Source organism: Ochotona curzoniae, unplaced genomic scaffold (assembly GCF_017591425.1).
Source record: "Ochotona curzoniae isolate NIBS_2020 unplaced genomic scaffold, NIBS_Ocur_1.0 contig_1071, whole genome shotgun sequence".
In the NCBI taxonomy this organism is placed as follows: Eukaryota; Metazoa; Chordata; class Mammalia; order Lagomorpha; family Ochotonidae; genus Ochotona; species Ochotona curzoniae.
The window spans coordinates 6,842,009-6,862,590 of record NW_024464939.1 but is presented as its reverse complement, the minus strand read 5'-3'; the positions used below and the strand labels follow the sequence as shown (position 1 = coordinate 6,862,590).

The 20,582-nt window shown below is 44.4% G+C and overlaps 1 protein-coding gene across 2 annotated transcripts in view; it reads left to right on the top strand.

Annotated features, from left to right (window-relative positions):
* The window catches only part of CPNE3 (copine 3), a 70,176-nt gene that overhangs the window by 4,551 nt on the left and 45,043 nt on the right, over window positions 1-20,582 (top strand). Inside the window, exon 1 of one of the 2 annotated variants that reach the window (XM_040993573.1) lies at window positions 11,811-11,926. The exons of the other annotated variant lie outside the window; for it this stretch is intronic. The gene's annotated coding sequence lies outside the window, so the exon portion shown is untranslated. Of the gene's footprint in view, window positions 1-11,810; window positions 11,927-20,582 lie in introns of those variants that run through there. 2 annotated transcript variants of the gene reach the window in all.

Below are 20,582 nucleotides of genomic sequence, written 5' to 3'. Positions count from 1 at the left end.
AGCCGTTCTTTCTGTTTGAATCAGCCCTCATCCCGGTACATAAAAGTAGTACCCTAAAATTAGATAGATGTGCAAAAGGAAAAAAGTGACTGACATGTTTGATTCTATTATCTGAAAGTATTAATAGATTTTTAGTTGGTAATTTACTACCCAAGAGACCCAACTATATGGAAGAACCTAGATGTTTTCTGCTTTTCTGATTTCTGCCTTACTTGCTTGGCTGGGGGCTGTGTGAACTCCTGGCCTGACAGTGCAGGACACCTGGCAGGTCATGTAGGCAGAGCACTCCTCAGGAAGGAGGTACCTGGTGTTTGACAAGATTCACTGCCCTATAGATCATCAATTTGTACTTTTTGAAAGTTGCTTGCTTCAAACCTACCAGTAGAAGCCTGCCACTTGCTCTTTTTGAAAGTTAACAGTTAAACTGACCAATCATGTCTATAATTTTTAGTCTGAAATGTATAAGAACCCTGTGCTGTTCAACCTCGCTCTCTTTTCTCCGCCCTGTTGTTCCTGCTGGGCTGGCAGGGATGGCTGGGAGACCTAGGTTAACCTGAATAAACTGCCCTTTATGTGTTAGCACTGACTTCAGACTCGATATTTTGGGGATCTCAAACTATAGCACAGCAATACCAGTCCACTATCAAAATTGTTTTGGGGCGAAAGAAAGCCAGGGCAATGTACAGTACAAACAGCTGCCAAGATAAACCCATCCACTGCCAAAAACCTGGCCACTGGAAGTGAGACTGCACTGGAGGTCTCAGGAACCACAGATCAGAATCACAAAGCCCATGGGTCTTGCTGAAGAAGCTCTTCATGGTCTGGGGTCCTTGTGGGCATGACAGGTAGCACTTCAGTCCTATTGGAATGAACCCTATTGAGTCATTTTAGCTACCGTCACTGTTAAACTCTCAGGCTCTCCTGCATAGATTTATTTGTCCAGATCAAAACACCTTGATTCAAGAAGGCGACTGGAGCGCATGCTACTCCTATCCCTTGGCTTTATGATGCTGTTCCAGAAGACTCAGAAGACTGCTTGCAACACCATGAGATCCCCTTCCCATGTCTGATCTTGGACATTCCATGGATCTTGCCCTGGCCACTCAAAGCTGCCAACCCTCCCCATATCCAGTCAAAACAGAATGTTTTGTTTTCCTGTGAGATTATTTCTTACAAGACATTTCATTGAGTGTATTCGTGAATGTCTCTCCTCCCCCACTTTAGGTCGTTCTACTTATTCTGGGCCCTAATGGCCAGAAGTGATTGTCATGCTATTTGTCCTCACTACTGTCCAGCCTCCCTCCTGTGCAGATCCCCCTTGCTCACCTTCTCACTTTTAAATAACACAAGCACCATCTCATAAAGGGTTGCTGGCTACGTCTCTCTCTCTTACTCTCTCTCTCTGTTTACATCGCAGTCCTTATCCTACAGTTAGCCAGGATTAACACCATAGCATAATAGTTGCTAAGACAGAAAAAGGGACAGTATTTTCAGATCTAACAAGGTTTCTTTTTTTTTTTTTTTTTCAAAAATTATCCTGCAGCCCAAGCCGACTGAGCCAGGAGACTGTGTTGTGGGTAATCACAGTCAGGTCTCTACCTGTTCCCTGGTGGGTGTAGCTTAGAGCTCACCTGCCCTGGCCTGAGGCACAGCTTCCAGCCCTGCATTGTGGAACTTGACCTCTGACATGACTGGAAAGTTAAGGGGAATAGACATACCCTCTAGCCAATCCCAATGTCATTATTGGGCAGTAGAGGGAGGGGAACTGCCCGGAAGCCCTCTTGCCCCTCTTCCTTTATCTTTAAAACTTGTAGCTTGTGCATAATAAAGCAGACATTCCTCACTAGCTTATCTCTGTGCATCCTAAGGCCAAAGAACACCATGGCCTCACCCTAAGTGACTTGGGGTATGCTAGCAGATTTACACCCCGAGATTGTGTGTGCTGTATCACAAAATTTCCTTATTTCAAAATCTCCATGGCCCAAAAGATCTGTAATCTTATATTTGCAGCAGCACAATCTACAGTAGCAAAGACATGGAAACAATCCAGATGTGTGTCCAAGGAAGAGTGGTTAAAGAAACTGTGGTACATTTATTCCATGGAATATTACTCAGCTAATAAGAAGAATAAAATTATATCATTTGCAACCAGATGGTCCCAACTAGAGGCAATTAGGCTCAGTGAAATAAGTCAATCCCAAAAGAACAAATACCATATGTTGTCGCTAATATAAGGAAACCATCATTCAAAGTGTAATTTCAATAACCCATTCCATAAATTTTTTTTTTTTGCTGCATCCCATGTGTTTTGATTTTTTTAAATTTCAGTCTCATTTCTTCCAAATACTTTCTCTCTCTTGTCGAATTAATTGCTGGCTCATGCATTACACACTGGCATCATTTTTCCCAAGAGACTTTTGTGTTTCCTTTTGGTCACCCATGTGTCAGTTATACAGTGGCACGTTTTTCCGAATCCATGGTGCTGTAATTTTATTCTTGTTGTTGTTGCTGCTGCTGTTGTTCTAATTCATACCAGTTGTTGACCTTATTTCATGACTTCTCATTTAAGGGAATGTATAGTGATGGAGTATTAGAGACTATCACATCCAGATGTGGGGATACAATGCAACATGCATCCCTGCTTTCAAATCAGAGATGGACTCCCAATGAAACTGTTGGAAATGTGTAGACAATGGAATGCTAGAGAGTCTGACATTGTCTGTACCAGCAATGTTGGGTCACACTTAAATAACAGACTGACAGAATTTTGACTCCTTATGAAGCACTATACTATTGTAGCAACGTGGGGAAAATATTTCGGGGATGGGAGTTTGTGGGGGGGAATCCCAGTCTATATGAAATTGTACCATGAAATTCAAAAATTCAAGATAAAATTTCACAACAACAACAAAAAAGTGGTGGAATTCCATCTGGGTACTTGATTGTGTCCCAGATGCTCTGTTCCCCATTCAGATCCCTGCTTATGGCCTGGGATAAAGGATGGTCCAAAGTCTTGGTTACCTGTATCTATATAGAAGACCTATTAAAAACTCCTGGCTGCTGGCTTCAGATGGGCTCAGCTTCAGCCATTGCAGCCATTTTGGGAGTGAACCAGAAGATGGAAGATTTTTATGTCTCTTCTTGTCTCTGTAAATCTGGTCAGCCTTTCTAATAAAAATAAGTAACACCTAAAAAAAATAAAGAACGGGCCCTGCGGCGTGGCCTAGCGGCTAAAGTCCTAGCCTTGAACGCTCCGGGATCCCATAGGGACGCCGGTTCTAATCCCGGTAGCTCCACTTCCCATCCAAGTTCCCTGCTTGTGGCCTGGGAAAGCAGTTGAGGACGGCCCAAAGCTTTGGGACCCTGCACCCGTGTGGGTTACCCGGAAGAAGTTCCTGGATCCTGGCTTCGAATCGGAGTGAATCAATGAACAGAAGATCTTCCTCTCTGTCTCTCCTCCTCTCTGTATAGCTGACTTTCCAATTAATAATAATAATAATAATAAATAAAAAAAAATAAAATAAAACCTTCCATCCTTGGCCAGTTATTAACTAACTCATTCTTAGCCAAGGACCCCTTTTGCACAAGAGCCCCCTCCTGAATCTGTTGTACAAACATTATCCTGTCTCTTCACTATGTAAATTTACCTTTCAAATAAAAATAAATAAGCTTTTTTTAAAGAAAAAAAAAAAGATGTGTGTTTGTTAGAACATCACGCCTGAACCCCCAGGCCTAATGAAATTGGGTGCAGATAGCCAATCTGAAAGGCTAATGAAATGTTTACTGCTCTGGAAAGCTCCACACCTGGGGGGATTCCAAACTGCTGAGACAATGCCTTGTGAACTTCACAAAGGAGCCATTCCCTACATTTCCTACTCAGCTTATCAGGGTCCAGTGGTACTCCGCACTTGTTCTCACAAGTTGCTTAAGAAGGGACTCTGCTGCCTGCTAAAGTAGAATGAAGCCTACTTTCTAACTCCTTGTTTTTTGTCCAGGCAGGATAAACCCCTATTCTCTCTTTACTTCCCTTTCTAAAATTTCTTAATGTAGAGAAAACTCACTAACCTTTGAATCCTGAAATCCTGAAAGCTAACATTATACTTCAATTCTTTTTTTTCTTCCTACTGTTATCTATTTTGAGTGTAGATTATAGATATCATGACTATTTGTTGTTAGAAATAGTTCTCAGGCCAAGATGGAGGAGCAGGCTATGTGGGGCCAGGGCCTAGCATCTGCTGGCATAAGTGAAATCTGGGTCTGGGAGTGGGCTGAGTGGGGGAACCTTCCGAGTAGGGGAAACTTCCCTAGTGGGTCATAGCTCCCACTGATGAGCATGTGTTCCAGGCCTGGATGTTGGGCAGGCTGGGTAAGGTAGCTCCAATTGTTGGCTAATGTGTGGGTTGGTTTTGGAGTGGGGACAGACTGGACAGGCTGAGCACACCTTAGCTCAGTGGCAAGTGCAGAGACCAGGCTGGAGCATAGGTCATGCTGGGCTAGGGTGTCACACCTGCCAGCTTGCGTGAGGCAGGATGGGAGCAGACTGAGCAGTTCCAGGTTGCAGCATCTGCCAGTGAGAGTTGGGACTTGAGGCAGGCTAGGTCAGGCCAGGCTACAGCATCCAAAGGCAAAGACCATGACAGATGAGGGACTATGCCAAGCTGGGTTAAAGTGACCATTGGCACATGTAAGATCTATAGCTGGGAGAAACTTGGTTGGGGAGCTAAGGGGACGCCTTGGCTGAGTTGTTGGAATGAGAGCCGGGTTCTGGTCTGGGCATGGCTTCGGTGTCCCTTGGTACAAGTGTGGACTGGGGCTGAGTGTGCAGGACTGTGCTAGACTCCAGCACACACTGATGTTTGTGAGAACGAGGGTAGATGTAGGAAGGGCTAGGCTAGGTCTCTGCCCCTGCTGAGCCATGTGTGAGCTGTGTCTGGGTGTAGACCAGGCTAGGCTAGTTTGTAACTCCCAACAGTAAAAACCAGAATGGGTGAAGGCCAGTCAGGAAACGGCACTGTTCCTGCTAGGACAGGAAGTAGACTAAGTAGGGCTGGTCCATGGACCCACTGATGTATAAGATATACGGCAATGGGAGAGATTCTAATGGAGGAGCTTGGGGAACTCCTGTGTTAAGACACAGTCCTTCCAGGTGAGTGCAAAGCCCACGATAGAGAGCAGCCCAGACCAGGCCAGGGAATAGTACCTACCAGCATATATTTGGCCCAGGTCAGGGGTGAATCAGGTTGGGCCAGTTCACATTACCTGCTGGTGAATCTGAGCACCAGAATGGAGTATGGGTTGGGCCAGGTTCAGTTGCATCACATGCCAGTTCACATGAGGGCCAGGACTGAGGGCCAGCTGGTCTGGGCTAGGCTGTAGTCCCCATCATCATGACCTAGAATTGGGGGTGGACTGGTCTGGGCTAGGCTACACCATCCACTGGCAAAAGCTGAGGTGAGGCAGGTCATGCCCAACTGGGTCACAACACCCAAGCAGCAAGGGCAAGGGGGCAAAGCTGGTAGTAGGGCTGCATGGGGTTTGCCTGCTGGACCACCATTACCACTGGAGAGTGTGAGCTGGGATGAGGGCAGATCAGACTGGGCAGATCTACAACACCTGTTGATCTCATGTGGGCTGGATCAGGGGCAAGCCAGGCTGGGTTGATTGTTCCTATTGGTGCAAGCATAAGTCAGAGTAAATGTGGGTTGGTTGGGCTTTGCTGCAGCATCAGCTGCTAGCTGGCATGGAGGGCAAATTCTATTAAGTTACACAACCACCTGGAGACTGTATGATCCAGCAGTGGGAGTGGGCCCAGTAGGGAAACAGTGGGTATCTCCCTCTTGGTTTGCCACTCCCACCAGTGAGCATGAAACCAGAACTGGGGCAGGCATAGCTAGACAGAGAGTGGCACCTGTTGGCAGGTGTGTGGGCTAGAGTGGGGCTGGTTGGGTTGAACTAGGCTTCAGTGCCCATTGATATGTATGAAAGCTGAATGGGATGTGGGACAGACTGGACTAGTCTGCTGTATGTACTGGCAGGCATAGGAACTAGGACGGGGGCAGGCCTGGTGTGGGTTTTTGTGGGTCTCTGATTAGGCTGCAATTCCCACTGGTTTGCATGAGGGCCGGGTGTGTGCTTGGCAGAATCCGGCTGGGCTCCATCACCCATTGTTTTGTGTAGAAGATGGGGCTGGAGGTAGAACTGACACAGCAATTGCAACCACCAGCATATGCATAGGGTAATTGGGGAGATGTAGTATGCCAGAGCCGGTACTGGCGAGCACATGCAAGAATCAGGCCTGGGATCACCTCAGATGAACTTTCTATGGGGATCCCCCTAACTGAACTGCTGAATGCAGAACCCCAATCATGAAGAGAAGTGCAGGTTCCATGGTCTAACCGTGAAGTACATGTGTCAAAGCTGAGCTTCCTCAGAGGCTCAGACAGAGCAGTGCACAGCATATCCAGATGCATATGGAAGATATGGCAGTCCATCAGAACCTGCAGAGGACACCTGGTACCACAAAAGAGGACAGAGGACAGAACAAATCAACTACCCTAGCCAAGTGTTGGCAGTGGAAATCTGGGCAAGTGGAGACGCTAAAGTGGACTATGTCAGCCAGTGGATTCTGAAGAGATTTCATCATGCTTGGAATGGCAAGATCGGCAGCAATTCGAAATCGTTGAACTATCGAAACCACTAGAGCAGTGCTCTCGGAGCATGCCCCACATCAGGGACCTGGGATTGTTTAGAGATTGGGTGTGGTTTCTCCCTTCGCCTCTCCGTTTCCCAAAGTACCTGTAGGAAAAAAGAGAATGTGGAAACAATGGTGTTATTCATTTTCCTGTATCCCTTGACCCCTTGAGCCCCTTGCTAATCAACTATGTAAAGATCATCAAAATTAAAAAATGTGCACGTGAAAAAAATCAATTGACATATAAAGGAGTGCCAATTAAATTGACAGGAGACCTCTCATAGGAAATTCTACAGGATAGAAGAGAATGGAGCCACATATTCCAGATTGTAAAAGCAAAAAATTGTTGGCCCAGGATAACGTGCCCAGCAATGTTTTCCTCTGTCTTTGAAAATGAAATAATATTCTTCCACAGTAAAGAAAAGTTAAAATATGTCTCTTAAAAACCTGTCCTACGAAGGATATTTACAGATATTCTTTTAACAGAGAAGAGGACTAGCACCCACTAAAACCAAAGGCAAATGTGAAGAACATCCCAGTAAAATAGCAACAGAAGACTAAATTAATGAACAACCTATTGCTAAAATGACAGGAATAAATTACCACCCATTCATATTAACCCTGAATGTAAATGGATTAAAATCATCAATTATAGATTAGTAGATTGAATTAAATAAACAAAACCCATCTATCAGTTGCCTACAGAAGACATCTCTCTCTTTTTTTGTAATTATTTTATTTTGACAATCTTTACATTGTTGATTAGGGCACAAAGGGTCAAGGGCTACAAGAAAGTGGGTAAGACCTTTGTTTCTACGTTATTACTATTGTTATTATTTTTTTTCTGTGTGTAGAGTAAGGAGAAAGAAAAAGGGAGAAGCCCCACCCAGCTTCTAACCCATCCCAGGTCCCCGATGTGGGGCATGCTCCGAGAGCACTGCTCTAGTGGTTTCGATAGTTCAACGATTTCGAATTGCTGCCGATCTTGCCATTCCAAGCATGATGAAATCTCTTCAGAATCCACTGGCTGACATAGTCCACTTTAGCGTCTCCACTTGCCCAGATTTCCACTGCCAACACTTGGCTAGGGTAGTTGATTTGTTCTGTCCTCTGTCCTCTTTTGTGGTACCAGGTGTCCTCTGCAGGTTCTGATGGACTGCCATATCTTCCATATGCATCTGGATATGCTGTGCACTGCTCTGTCTGAGCCTCTGAGGAAGCTCAGCTTTGACACATGTACTCCACAGTTAGACCATGGAACCTGCATGAAACCTTCTCTTTATGGTTGGGGTTCTGAGTGTGGCAGTTCAATTGGAGGGATCCCCATAGAAAGAATCTTCGTCTGAAGTGATCCCAGACCTGACTCTTATGCTTGCCTGTACAGCATCCGGCAGAGTCATTGCCTCAATCAGCTTATGTACATGCTGGTGGTTGTAATTGCTGGGTCAGTACAGAAGACATATCTTACCAACAAAGATCAGTGGAAACTATATCTTACAGATTTTGATTTTTTTTTTTTTTGTTACTTTCACCTCTTCAAAACATTTGCTTCTGATTAATTTTTTCAGTGACTCATAGTTCATACAGTAGCATCATTTTTTCAAGAAGGTTCTTGATTTTTTTTTCATTTCTTCAGTGACACATTAGTCATTCAGTAGAGTCATTTTTTTTTAAAAGATTTATTTATTTATTGGAAAGTCAGATATACAGAGAGGAGGAGAGACAGAGAGGAAGATCTTCCGTCCAATGATTCACTCCCCAAGTGAGCGCAACGGCTGATGCTATGCCGATCCGAAGCCAGGATCCAAGAACTTCTTCCGGGTATCCCACATGGGTGCAGGGACCCAAGGCTTTGGGCTGTCCTCGACTGCTTTCCCAGACCTCAGGCAAGGAGCTGGATGGGAAGTGGGGTCGCTGGGATCAGAACTAGCATCCATATGGGGTCGTGGCGCGTTCAAGGTGAGGACCTTAGCTGCTATGCCATAGCGCCGGGCCCAGTACCATGTTATTTAACATCATGGTGTTTCAATTTCTTTTTTCTTCCTGTTGTTGATTTTCTTCTGTGGCTTTTTATTTAAGGATGTACAGTAACTGTGTAATGGAGACTGTCACACCCACTAGCATGCTATTTAACTTCATGGCATTGTAAATTTCTATTTTTCTTCTTGTTGTTGAATTTGTATTGTGGCTTTTCATTTAAGGGGATGCATAGTAACTGTGTAATGGAGACTATCATATCCAGATGTGAGGATACAATGCAATATGCATCTCTACTTCCAAACCAAAGATGGAGTCACAATGAAACTTTACTATATCTTGACAATATGATGTTGTACTCTTTGCCATTGTGCATGCCTTCAATGATGGGCATATGACTGTGTGAAGAACTATACTATAGTAGTGATATAGAGGAACTCAGAAGGGGGGAAACTTGGAGTGGGGGTAAGGGAAATCCCAGGGCCTATGGAACTGTATCATAAAATGACAATAAAATAATAAAAGGTCTATAAAAAGTAAAAATTGAAAGAAGAAAAAAGTTCTGAAGGTCAGGTATAGACTATGCATTCTTTAATTTTGAAACATGGAATCAAATTAGTGGTGCCAGAGAAACTTCATTTGAATATAAAAATGGCATACAAGTAAAATCATCCATTTCAGCAAAATAAAAAGTAAAATATCCTCTCACCTTCCAATATGCTCACCCTCATGCAGGTTTTGTTTCTCTAGTTCAAATTATTAAATTTCTTCTTGCCTTTGTCCCTGCTATCATTCTCCTGCTCCCATATCTTTGCACGATTGGTTCCTTAGTTTTTATGTCACAGATGAACTATTACTACTCTAGGGGCCTGTGGTGACTTCTGATCCAAACAGACCCCATTACTCATAGCTCTCCATCTCCTCACTGTGTGCCAATTTCCTTATGGACTTAGGACAGCTTGAATCCCCTTTTGTCTATAGTAATTCGTGTACTATTTCCTCCTCCCCTTGGATACAAGTCACTTTCTATTTTGCTCACTGATTTATTATAAGCCTGGAACAGTGCTTGTCCCGTAGTTGGTACTCAGGATCTATTTGTAGGATTACTGAATAAATCCTCAATTTGCAGCAATATAGGTGTTTTTAAAAAGGATAGTTTGGGGGCCTGCATGGTGGCTCAACAGGCTAATCCTCTGCCTGATAGTGCCAGCATTGCACATGGGTACTGGCTTGTGTCCAGCTTGTTCTACTTCTGTTCTGCTCCCTGCTTCTGTTCCGGGGTAAGGCAGGTGATAACAGCCCAAGTCTTTGGGACCTAGAACCCATGCAGGGGCCCGGCAGCGTGGCTTAGTGGCTAAAGTCCTTGCCTTGAACTCACCAGGATCCCATATGGGTGCTGGTTCTAATTCCAGCAGCTCCACTTCCCATCCAGCTCCTTGCCTGTGGCCTGGGAAAGCAGTCGAGGATGGCCTAAAGCCTTGGGACCCTGCACCTGTGTGGGAGACCTAGAAGTTCCTGGATCTTGTCTTCGGATCGGCATAGCATCGATCGACCTTGGTGCTCACTTGGGGAGTGAATCATTGGACAGAAGATCTTCCTCTCTGTCTCTCCTCCTCTCTGTATATCTGACTTTCCAATAGAAATAAAATAAATCTTTTTTTTAAAAAAAAAAGAACCCATGCAGGAGACCCAGAAGTTCCTGTCTCCTGGTTTGGGGTTTCCTGAGCTGCAGCTGTTGTGGCATTTGGAAGTGTAAATTTGCCTTTCCAAAAATAAATAAATCTTTAAAAAAGGAAGTTTCCCATTTTAAAAATAAAATAATTTAAAAAGTTTAGTTTGCAGTTTTTGGAATATGAGTGGTTTTTTTTTTAATTTTTTTTAAGATTTATTTGCTTTTATTGCAAAGTCAGATATATAGAGAGGAGGAGAGACAGAGAGGAAGATCTTCCATTTGATGATTCATTCCCCAAGTGAGCGCAATGGCCGGCAGGATCTGAGTCGATCCGAAGTCAGGAGCCCAGGGGCTTCGGTTAGGGCCAGTGCTGCACGGGCGGGGGTGGGGGGAGAGGCTGGACATGGAGCCGCTATCACTATTTTCATGTTGAGAGGTTCTCTTGGTTCAGATACAGTATGAATGTCCTCTGTTATTTAAACCACTTTATATCGGCATTGTTGTAGTGCAGTGAATTAAAGCTCTGACTGCAATCTCTCTCTCTTTTTTAATTATATGATAGCTGATTAGGGTGATTAGGGTCAAGGGCTACAGGAAGGTGGATGAGATCACCATCTCCACATTCTCATTTTTCCCCCTTTCTGTATCTGGGGGAAGTGGGGAGACAAGGAGAAAAGCCAAACTCAGCCTCCCAAATGCCTCTGCACCCTGGGATGGACAGCTACCTAACAGCACCCCAGGGCCCGATGTGGGGCATTCTCTGAGGGTCCTGCTCATGAGATTTCCATAGTTCAGCACTTCTGGAGTACTGCCAATCTTGCCATTCCAAGCACGATGAAATGTCTCCAGAATCCACTGGTTGACATAGTCCACCCTAGAGTCTACGTTTGCCCAGATATTCACTGCAATGTCCTCATCCTATGTGGGCACCGGTTTAAGTGTCTGCTACTCTGCTTTACATGCAGCTCCCTGCTCATGACTGGGAAAACAGAGAAAAATGTTCAAATGAGTTGATTCTCTGCCACGCGAGAGGGAGTCCGGGAAGGAGTCTCTGAATCTACAGTGTGATCATTTGGAAAGTGAACCAGCTGGTGGAAGAGCTTTTGCTCTGTCATTCACTCTCTTTGTAAATCTGCCTTTAAGCTATAAAAATTACTTTATGCTTGGCTCATTTTCGTGTTTTTCCCCCAAACCGATATTAATGTCTGAAGTCAAGTTCTAGTTTTCGGTAAGCGAGTGACCCCTACTGCATCCCTGAAGCATTCCCAAGCCTCTGCCTGGCTGAGGCTAGGGTGGGCGCAGCTCCGCGCGCCCGGAGCGGGCTGTGCGCTGCAGCCCCTGGCCCTGCACCCCGTCCCTGGCCTGCCCGGTCCCAGCACCCCGCCCCTTGCTCTCCCAGTCCCCAGCACCCCGCCCCTGGCCCTCCCAGTCCCTAGAACCCCGCCCCAGCATTCCGCCCCTGGCCCGCCCAGCCCCTTGGCCCCGACTGCCCCAGGTTCCTGAGGATTCCGGTCGGCTCCGACGACCCTGGGAACGCTGGCGGCTTCGTCCCCACCCTCGCTGGCCCTACATCGGAAGGCTGGCAGGTGAGTGCACGACTCGGCCTGCCCCGTGAGATGTGGCGCGGCCTGGGCACCCGACTGATTGCCCCGGGGCTGGAATGCAGTCCCGGCTGGGAGAATCTGGGCCCGGCGGCTTGGTTCGGGCTGGTGCTTCACGAGCGATGGTGGGGCGGCTGGACGTGCGGCCGCCGCCCCGCATGGCCGAGGCCTGGTGAGGCCTCCAGGAGCAGCGGCGGCCCGGAGCCCGAGGTGGGCCGCGGCAACGCCCGGGCCTGGCGCTCCTGCACCTGGGCTGGGGGTGCCCTGACTCGCCGGCCTCCCCGGGGTGGGGACCGGGGATGCAACGGCGCGCTGCGGGGGAAGTGAGTGCTGGAGGGCGCGCGAGGAGGAGCCGCAGGTAGGCTGAGAAAGGGTGACTTCCGAGTAGACCGAGAGCTTGAGAGAAGGCGTGCCCTCGCAGCTCCTGTTCCGGCTCCAGCTGCCAAATTCTTCTGCCCAGCGTTTTGGGGTGTTGCGTTAGTTTTGCATGCCAGCACCTCCCGGACGTATTTAAACCACCGTTAATGTTGCGCTTGGTAATCACTGGCAAAATTTGCTCTTCTTTATTGCCGTTTCGGGGCTGCCCTTGTATCTGCTCATCAAATGGAGGGAAGGGTAGCACTGAACACAGTGGTTACTAAGTACAACGCACCTCAGCAACTGGCCTAGACAGTTTTTGTATATTAGCGCACTTAAGACAAAATCACACACTTCAGAGGTTCTGTTATTGCGTGTTCTGACTCAGGAAGCCAGACTGAATAGTTTATCGTATCAACAAGTGGTCGGGATAAGGTTAGAGTTAGAATTCAGGTCTGTATGATTTTAGGGGACAGGCTTTATGGATTAATGTAAAAGACCATTATTCTTAGGTGTAAGGTGGAGAGCTAGGTTTCCAATTGGTGCTTGGAAGTTGATGGGTTGTGTGACTTTCAGACCACATCTAATCCTTTCAGAGTCTTGTTCTGCGTTTGTGAACTGAACATAAAAATTGGATGTCATGGGCCCGGCGCCATGGCCTAGCGGCTAAAGTCCTCTCCTTGAATGCTCTGGGATCCCATATGGGCGCTGGTTCTAATCCCGGCAGCTCCACTTCCCATCTAGCTCCTTGCTTGTGGCCTGGGAAAGCAGTTGAGGATGGCCCAAAGCTTTGGGACTCTGTACCCGGTGTGGGATACCCGGAAGAGGTTCCTGGTTCCTGGCTTCGGATCGGCGCAGTACCAACCGTTGCGCTCACTTGGGGAGTGAATCATTGGACGGAAGATCTTCCTCTCTGACTTTCCTCCTCTCTGTATATCTGACTTTGTAATAATAGTAAAAAAATTTTTTTTTAAAATTGGATGTCACAGGGCTGTGAGGAGGATTAAATAAGTTCATGTTTGTAAATCGCTTAGCAAGGCACCTGGCGCCTAGTGGCCAGCTGCGTCTAGCTACATGCTTTGTGCTGTGGTCATTAATTGGGGGTCAGCTGGCTTCAGCTGTGGAGTGCTGCCAGGCAGAGCCAAACAGAACCAAGGCTGACCTAACACATAGGTAGAGGGAAGTGGCAGAGGACAGAGAACATATGCTGGCACTTGGAGGGATGCAAAGTCTGACTACTTTTTGCCTTTGTGAAAAATTTTGTGGAAAGGCAGTTCCTTTTGACTGGTGAGCTGGGAAAGTGCAGCCCAGCCACTCTGATGAACTTCATAAAGACAGGTCTCTGGCCCTAGACCCCAATGAGGCTCCTTGAAGGTGAAGGGAAACTGAGTTTCTGAATCTTGCAGCTTGAAAGGTGCCTGAGAGAAACTTCACACTGGACTGTGTAGTTTTCTTGCAGGGTTTCTCCTCTCAGGTCTGGCCCCTGAAGTAGAGATTTCATGAAGGGGAAAATAATTTTTTGCCTAATGACCAGACAGCTCTCGTGATTCCACCTGCCGCTGTGAGCACTTTATAGAAAATCACCTCCGTTCCACATACGCTTAAAGCAACTTCACTGTTATGCATTTAAAAGATGTTTCTGTAAGCCACAAGGCTGTCATGACTGCCCTATTTTGCTTGTGGTGCCTGTTAAGATACCCCATTCTTACTGTAACCAGGCTCTGTCAATTGTTGCTCCAGCATTATCCTTGTTTTTCTTGGCCTTTTGTTTAGGTGTCATTATTAGGGCTTTTTTTCCCCCAACTATTAGAATTTTTCTCTTCTTTTGTACATATTCTTTAGTCAGTGAATGTAGGCCTGTCAGCAAAACTAAGAACATTAATTTATATGTACAATGTGATTACATGACATTTTGACCTTCTGAGATTGACAATGAGCCACCCCACCGAAGTGCATCACAGCGTGGTATTTCAGGTAGCTCTTGGCAAGGATTAATGCCACTCTAGGTAGTTCTCAACAAGCATGGGCATTCCTTTAGCACACCCACTAGTGTCTTTACCCTGAAGTTGGATCTCCTTCTCACCAATATTTTTCTTTCATGTTCTTGCTTCTGTTGATTGCTAACCAGATTAAAATACAAAAAAACAGGTGGCATCCTAGTTGAATATTTGTCAGGAGATTGGTTGGGAAGGAGGTTTAAATTGTCACTTGAAAGTACAGTATCATAGATTCTATTTACCTACATTATATAAGTTTGATAATGATAATCAAAAGCTGATTATATATATATACATTTTGATAAGAGTCTGATGACCACATTTAGCTGATTATAATGTCTTAAATATATTTGAAGAAGGTTGGAGAGGAAATGTTATTGATGTTTTTGGAGATGCAATTAATTCTTTTAATATTTAACAAATACCAGTATGCAATCATAACTTTAAAATCATTAAAATTAGTCTGTGTAATTATCAAATTTGCCAATATGCCTTAGGTAGATAGCATTTTCATATACTCTTGCAAAATAGCAGGAAATACTATGTAATCTATTTAGTCAATAATTTTGAAATACACTTTTCCTAAATGGGTGTGTTATTTCTGGTTCCTGTGAGAATTGCTAAAGCAACACTGTGGTTGCAATATGCACTGTCATCAAACAACCTTAAGTTTTTTGAGCTTTTATGGTCTACATTCTCCAAGCCTGTGAACTTGAAGGTGGCAGGTCATAAGCGTTAAAACGGATATCTGCAACCGGAAAGAGGAACTTGCTTGTCCACATTGTCATCTGTTTAGGAGTCAAAATTTTTAAACAAGAAGTGAAAATCAAAAACTTGTTTCCTGATGGTGTTGTCAAAGTTTCTAAGTATCTAAACTTACATCCAACTTCACAATTTTTGGCTTCCTTGTGCTGCTTTACTTTTCTCTTTAGCCCTCACTACCACCTAGCATGTTATGCTTCGCTTCTCTGTTTTTCTTGCTGTTGATCTTCCCTCGGTGTAACCTGGAGAAGGCAGGGATGTTTATTTGCTTCATGGTTCACTCTTGAGAACTTTAGAGTAGTCCTCGGCCCCTAGTGCATGATCTCTAAGTATTTATTGCATTGATGTGGCAAGTGAATAAACACTGCCAGTAAACTGTTCATGATTGGGAAGAGGGTTTGTCAGAAAAGTAAAGCAGTTGAAATATATGAATTTAATAACCATGAAATAAATACTCTTGAAATCAGAAGATGTCCCAGCTTCCCATAGTCTTTGCTCAATATGTAATCTGCAAATCCTGAGAACAAGTTGCAGCTCAAGAGAATTGTTCATCATGAGCTAGAGAGGGGCAGAGTACCAACATGTGAAATGATTGTCTTGCCCAGTTGAGTAGTGTAAGAGAAGAAAGGGAGCCCTGTTTTGGAAAGCATGTGGTTAGAGTTGGGTCATAGCAGATACTAAGTCAGGTGAGACGTTCTGAAGACACATGCAGTTCATTCTCTGAAAGGGCCTTGAAGGGGTCCGAAGGGTGTGAGACCCCTGAGGGACTTCAGTCACAGCAGGCTGATGTGCTTGAATGGACAGTCCAGCCCGCTGCCTGTACATGGTCAGCAGCTTTACTGACTGCTTTTCAATAGAGCATCCTGAGACTTCCCCTTATGGGATGCAGCTCTGGTTTTAATTGAAGGTAAAAGATGCTTCATTTGGAGATGTATTTTATAGCCAGCTTGGCCAAATGCATGTGTGTTGATACACATTACCAAGCCTTTTGGAGAATTTAATAAGAATTCCAAGCAAAGGTACCCAACTAGTGAAAAATATTTTTTCTTGATACTGGGAAAGAGGTACTGAATTTGGAAAGATCCTTTTATTGTCTGTTAAGTATTTTAAGCCTGCTTTCCAAGGCACTCCAGCAGGAACTGAATCAGAAGTAGACCAACCAGGCACTGAACCAGTGCTCTTATGGGATGCTGGTGTTGCAAGCAGAGGCCTGACTCGCTGAATCACAACTCAAACCCTTAGCACCACTTTTTTTTAAATTCCACATACAATATAAGTAAATTAGAGTCACAGAACCTTAATTTGGAAGAGGTTTCAGGAGATTCTTAAAAGGATTGACCCAAAGCTTAGATTGAAGTATTAAAGAAACCTTAGAGAAGTTATAAAATTTGTCCACATGCCCACCCTTGTTCTGTGTCTAATGCAGAACCAGAGTCTATTTAAAAATTTTTAAAGTTATTATTATTACTTTTTGAGAGTCAGAAATAGAGAAAGGGCTGCCATCCATGGGCTGTTACCAGATGCCTGCAGTGGGCAGGGTTCGGAGAGGGTCCATGCCGGGAGCTAGGAAGCAAGCCAGGTGTCCTATGCAGTGGCAGAAACCCAACCACTGAGCCAACACTGTGCCTGCATGCGTTCTCAGGAAGCTGGAATCATGAACCAGACCCATCAAACCAAGTCTTCTGACACACAATGTGGGCATCCCAATCACCTTTCTAAACTATCCCAGCGCCCAGTCAACTCCTGATTCTTCCTTTCACATAAAAAAAAAAGGTGATGGGCCCGGTGCGATGGCGCAGTGGTTAAGGTCCTCACCTAGCACGCCCGGGATCCCATATGGGCGCCGGTTCTAATCCCGGCAGCCCCGCTTCCCTTCCAGCTCCCTGCCTGTGGCCCGGGAAAGCAGTCGAGGACGGCCCAAGGCTTTGGGACCCTGCAACCCGCGTGGGAGACCCGGAAGAGGCTCCTGGCTTCGGATCGGCATAGTATCGGCCCGTTGCGCTCACTTGGGGAGTGAATCATCGGACGGAAGATCTTCCTCTCTGTCTCTCCTCTCTGTATATCTGCCTTTCCAATAAACAAATAATAAAAATAAATCTTTAAAAAAAAAAAAAAAAAAAAAAAGAATATTGTCCTCAGTGAATTAAACCAGTTCCCAGAAGATGAATATGCTTTAAAAAAAAAAAAAAAAGGTGTTTTCTGTTTTCTGTGCTGTTTTTTTTCCTTCTTTACCTAAGTCACTGCCTCTATTTCTAATATCTAAGAAAAAAAGAAGAAAATCTCCATTCTCGAGGTCATTTTCTTGCCAAGTACAGGACAAGATCGATTGAAATCCCTTTAATGTGTTTGTTTTGGTTTCAGAACCTGGCTGCTCAGTGCAGTATGTTCCTAAGAGTGAATGTTAGGACTTAAAGATGGTCCTAAACTAATCACAGGTTGATCTGTGTTTGGAGACATTCCAGCAAAGAGAAGATGCTATCTTCTCCTTTAGTAATTTACCACCTAATGGGCTACAGTGCAGGAGGAGCTGCTACGAGGTAAACAGAAACTATTCCACCTCTTCCACTTCCATGACAAACTCCTCTCATTCTGCTTCTGATGGATTACCATGTGCGGCCTCAAATTGTAAAAGTCCCATTTGATTATTGATTTATGTCAGACTGAATATTACGTTTGATACACTAGGGAACAAGCCCAAGAAGATCAGCTAGACAATGTTTCTGTTATATACTAATTGTTACTTACAGTGTTTAGCATCCTCAGGGCACATTGATACAAAGCAACAAACCTGGTCTCTTGCCTAACACTGCCATTTACTAGCTTGATGATGTTGGGTAAGTAATTGTTTTTTGAAACACTCTTTTTCTCTCTCCTAATTGACACCATTCGTTGTTTTTTGATAAATTAGCAATGTACCAATATTATCTATAAATTTTTGGGCAATCAAAGCAGATACTCGAGTGTTTAACATTAGAGTCATACTTAGGACATGAAACAACATATTGTAATCCTTGTCTTGCCCAACTCTCAGGATTTTTGTAATTTTCAGAGATAATCTTAATTAGGAACTGCAAAAATTGTAAAGAAAAACATCACAGGTGTAAATTTAATAAAAATACAAATTTATTTCAAAGAGTTACAGGGAGAGAGAGAGAGAGGGAGAGACAAAGACAGAGAAGGAGAGAAAGATAGCGTTCATCCACTGGTCCATTTCCCAAATGACTGATTGCCAGGGCTATGCCAGCCAAAGCCAGGAATCTATGCACTCGGACCATCTTTTGCTGCTTTCCCAGGTGCATTAGTAGGGAACTGGACAGGAAATGGATCAGCTGAGTGTCAAGGTACCTGGGTGAGATGCCTGTATCGCAGGTAGTGGCTTAAGTTACTATGACACAATGCTGGTCCTGTAGAAACTGTCTTTTCTTTTTCCCTATTTTTCCCACTCCTCCTACTTCCTTAAGGACAAAAACAAAGCCACCAGTCAGTGGCGACATGGATATGAATCTTTTATGATGAAGTATAATCTTAATCTTCAGTAACAGTACAATTCTGTTCCAGGAAACTCTTCTGCCTATAAATGTAATTTTATATGATTATTTATTTGAATGTATGCACCGATAGCTGAACATTTGTTTTGCTTTTGCTTCCCGTGCTCTATTTTCTTTTTTAATACCTAAAAGGTAGTCATTAATAATTATTCAATGAATGGATCGTCCCAATATGATGACATTGAGCACCAAGGTGTTTTATGGCTCTACTAACCTTCCATAATAATGGGTACACAGTAAGACATACGCTGTGCACTTGACTTCAGACCTTTCAGTACATGGCAGCTCTTGGCTTTGGGGCACATTGTTTTTGGAAGGGCAGGTCTGTCATTGTTCTGAGAATACTGTTTGGGAAATCCTGCATATTGTGTTGACTGCTGCTGTTGCTGGGCCTACTCCAGCTGCCCCAAGGTTGCCCGGGCTGACTTTCAGCTGAGGCCATGCAGGATGTGCTGTGAAACAGCAGCTGGTGAGTCATGCTGTAAGAACCAAAAGGAACCTCAAAACGTGTTTATAAATGTAGACCAGCTATCTCGTTTGGTTGCTGAAGACCAGGAAATTTACTAAAGGTAGTACTAGGTGGAAGTAAATTTTTCCTCTCAAGTGTCTTAGCATAAACAATGAATCACAGACACTAGTGTCATCAACCTTTCCTTTTGCATTAATGACACCAACCAGAAAGATAAACAAGGGGCCTGTGTTGTGGTTGTGGTGAGTTAAACCTTGCCTGCATGCCTGAATCCCATAAGAGAGCTGGTTTGGGTCCTAGCTGCTCCGCTTCCTATCTAGTTCCTTGCTAATATTGTTGAGCCCAAGTCCTTGAACCCCATACCCACATAAGATACCCAGAGGAATTTCCTTGCTTCTGCCTGGCCCAGCTCTAGCCATTCTGGCCCTTTAAGGGAGTAATGCAGTCCTGGGTGATCTCTTTCTCCTTGTCTATCTCTGTAAGTCTTCCTTTCAAACAAATAAATAAAACCTTCAAAAAGGGGAGAAAGATAAAAACAAGCCTTTGTAAAGGAATTTAGGAGATTTTCTGTAGTCTAGGCAGACTATTTTGCTGAGTTAATTTTGTGTAAATCCAAAGAAAAGTACTTTATTTTTTACTGCTTAAAAATAATCTATTCTGAGACAGACAGTTGTTCAAGCCCCTGGATTATACAATGGATGGGGAGTATGTGACACACAGACACTTGTCAGGTACCTTTGTGCTCCCCATTGTATAGATGAGGAAATTAGTTTTTGTGTCATATGTTTTTCCAGGGAGGCTAGGGGTAAGTTTGAGTGTTCCTATGACTTCTAGGCTTAGCTTATTGCATTATCCTAGGCCCTGGGGAAGCGGTAATTTGTTTACTGCTTAAATTTGATAAAATCATGATGTGATTAGAGAAGGAATAATAGGAATGGAAAGACCCATTAAGGGATTATGAAAATAGCAAGTGGGAGATGGGAAGGCCTAATGCGCAGTAATGACTCTGAGTGTAAGGGAGGGTCTGCACCTCCAAGTTTGAGAATTGAGGGTATAGTAGGCAGAATCTCTGTGACAGATTTACTGAATAAATCTTAGAGCAGGTTGAGTGTTTAGAGGATGATGGAAAAAGAGGAAGGAGACCTGTAGGATTTTCAACTAAGGTGACCCTTGTTCTTCAGTTTTGTACATCAGACCCCCCACTTCATATATTGTATTGATTTTCAATTTCTTTGAATTGTTGATATTATAATGTTGGCTCAGAAAAGTTAGGGCGATTAATTTGAGCCCAAGGTTCTTCAGCCAGTCATCTACACTCTAAGGAAACTGCTGCCTAATCTAAGGACCATTTCTATCCTTTCCTACTGTTAACCTAATCTTTATTATTTTTTGTATTTGGGAGAGGGAGAACACTCCCATATTCTGGCTCACTTCACAAAAACAGCAATGGAGTGGACTGATACAATCCAGCTCTCCTTCATGGATACAGGGGCTCAAGCACTTGAACC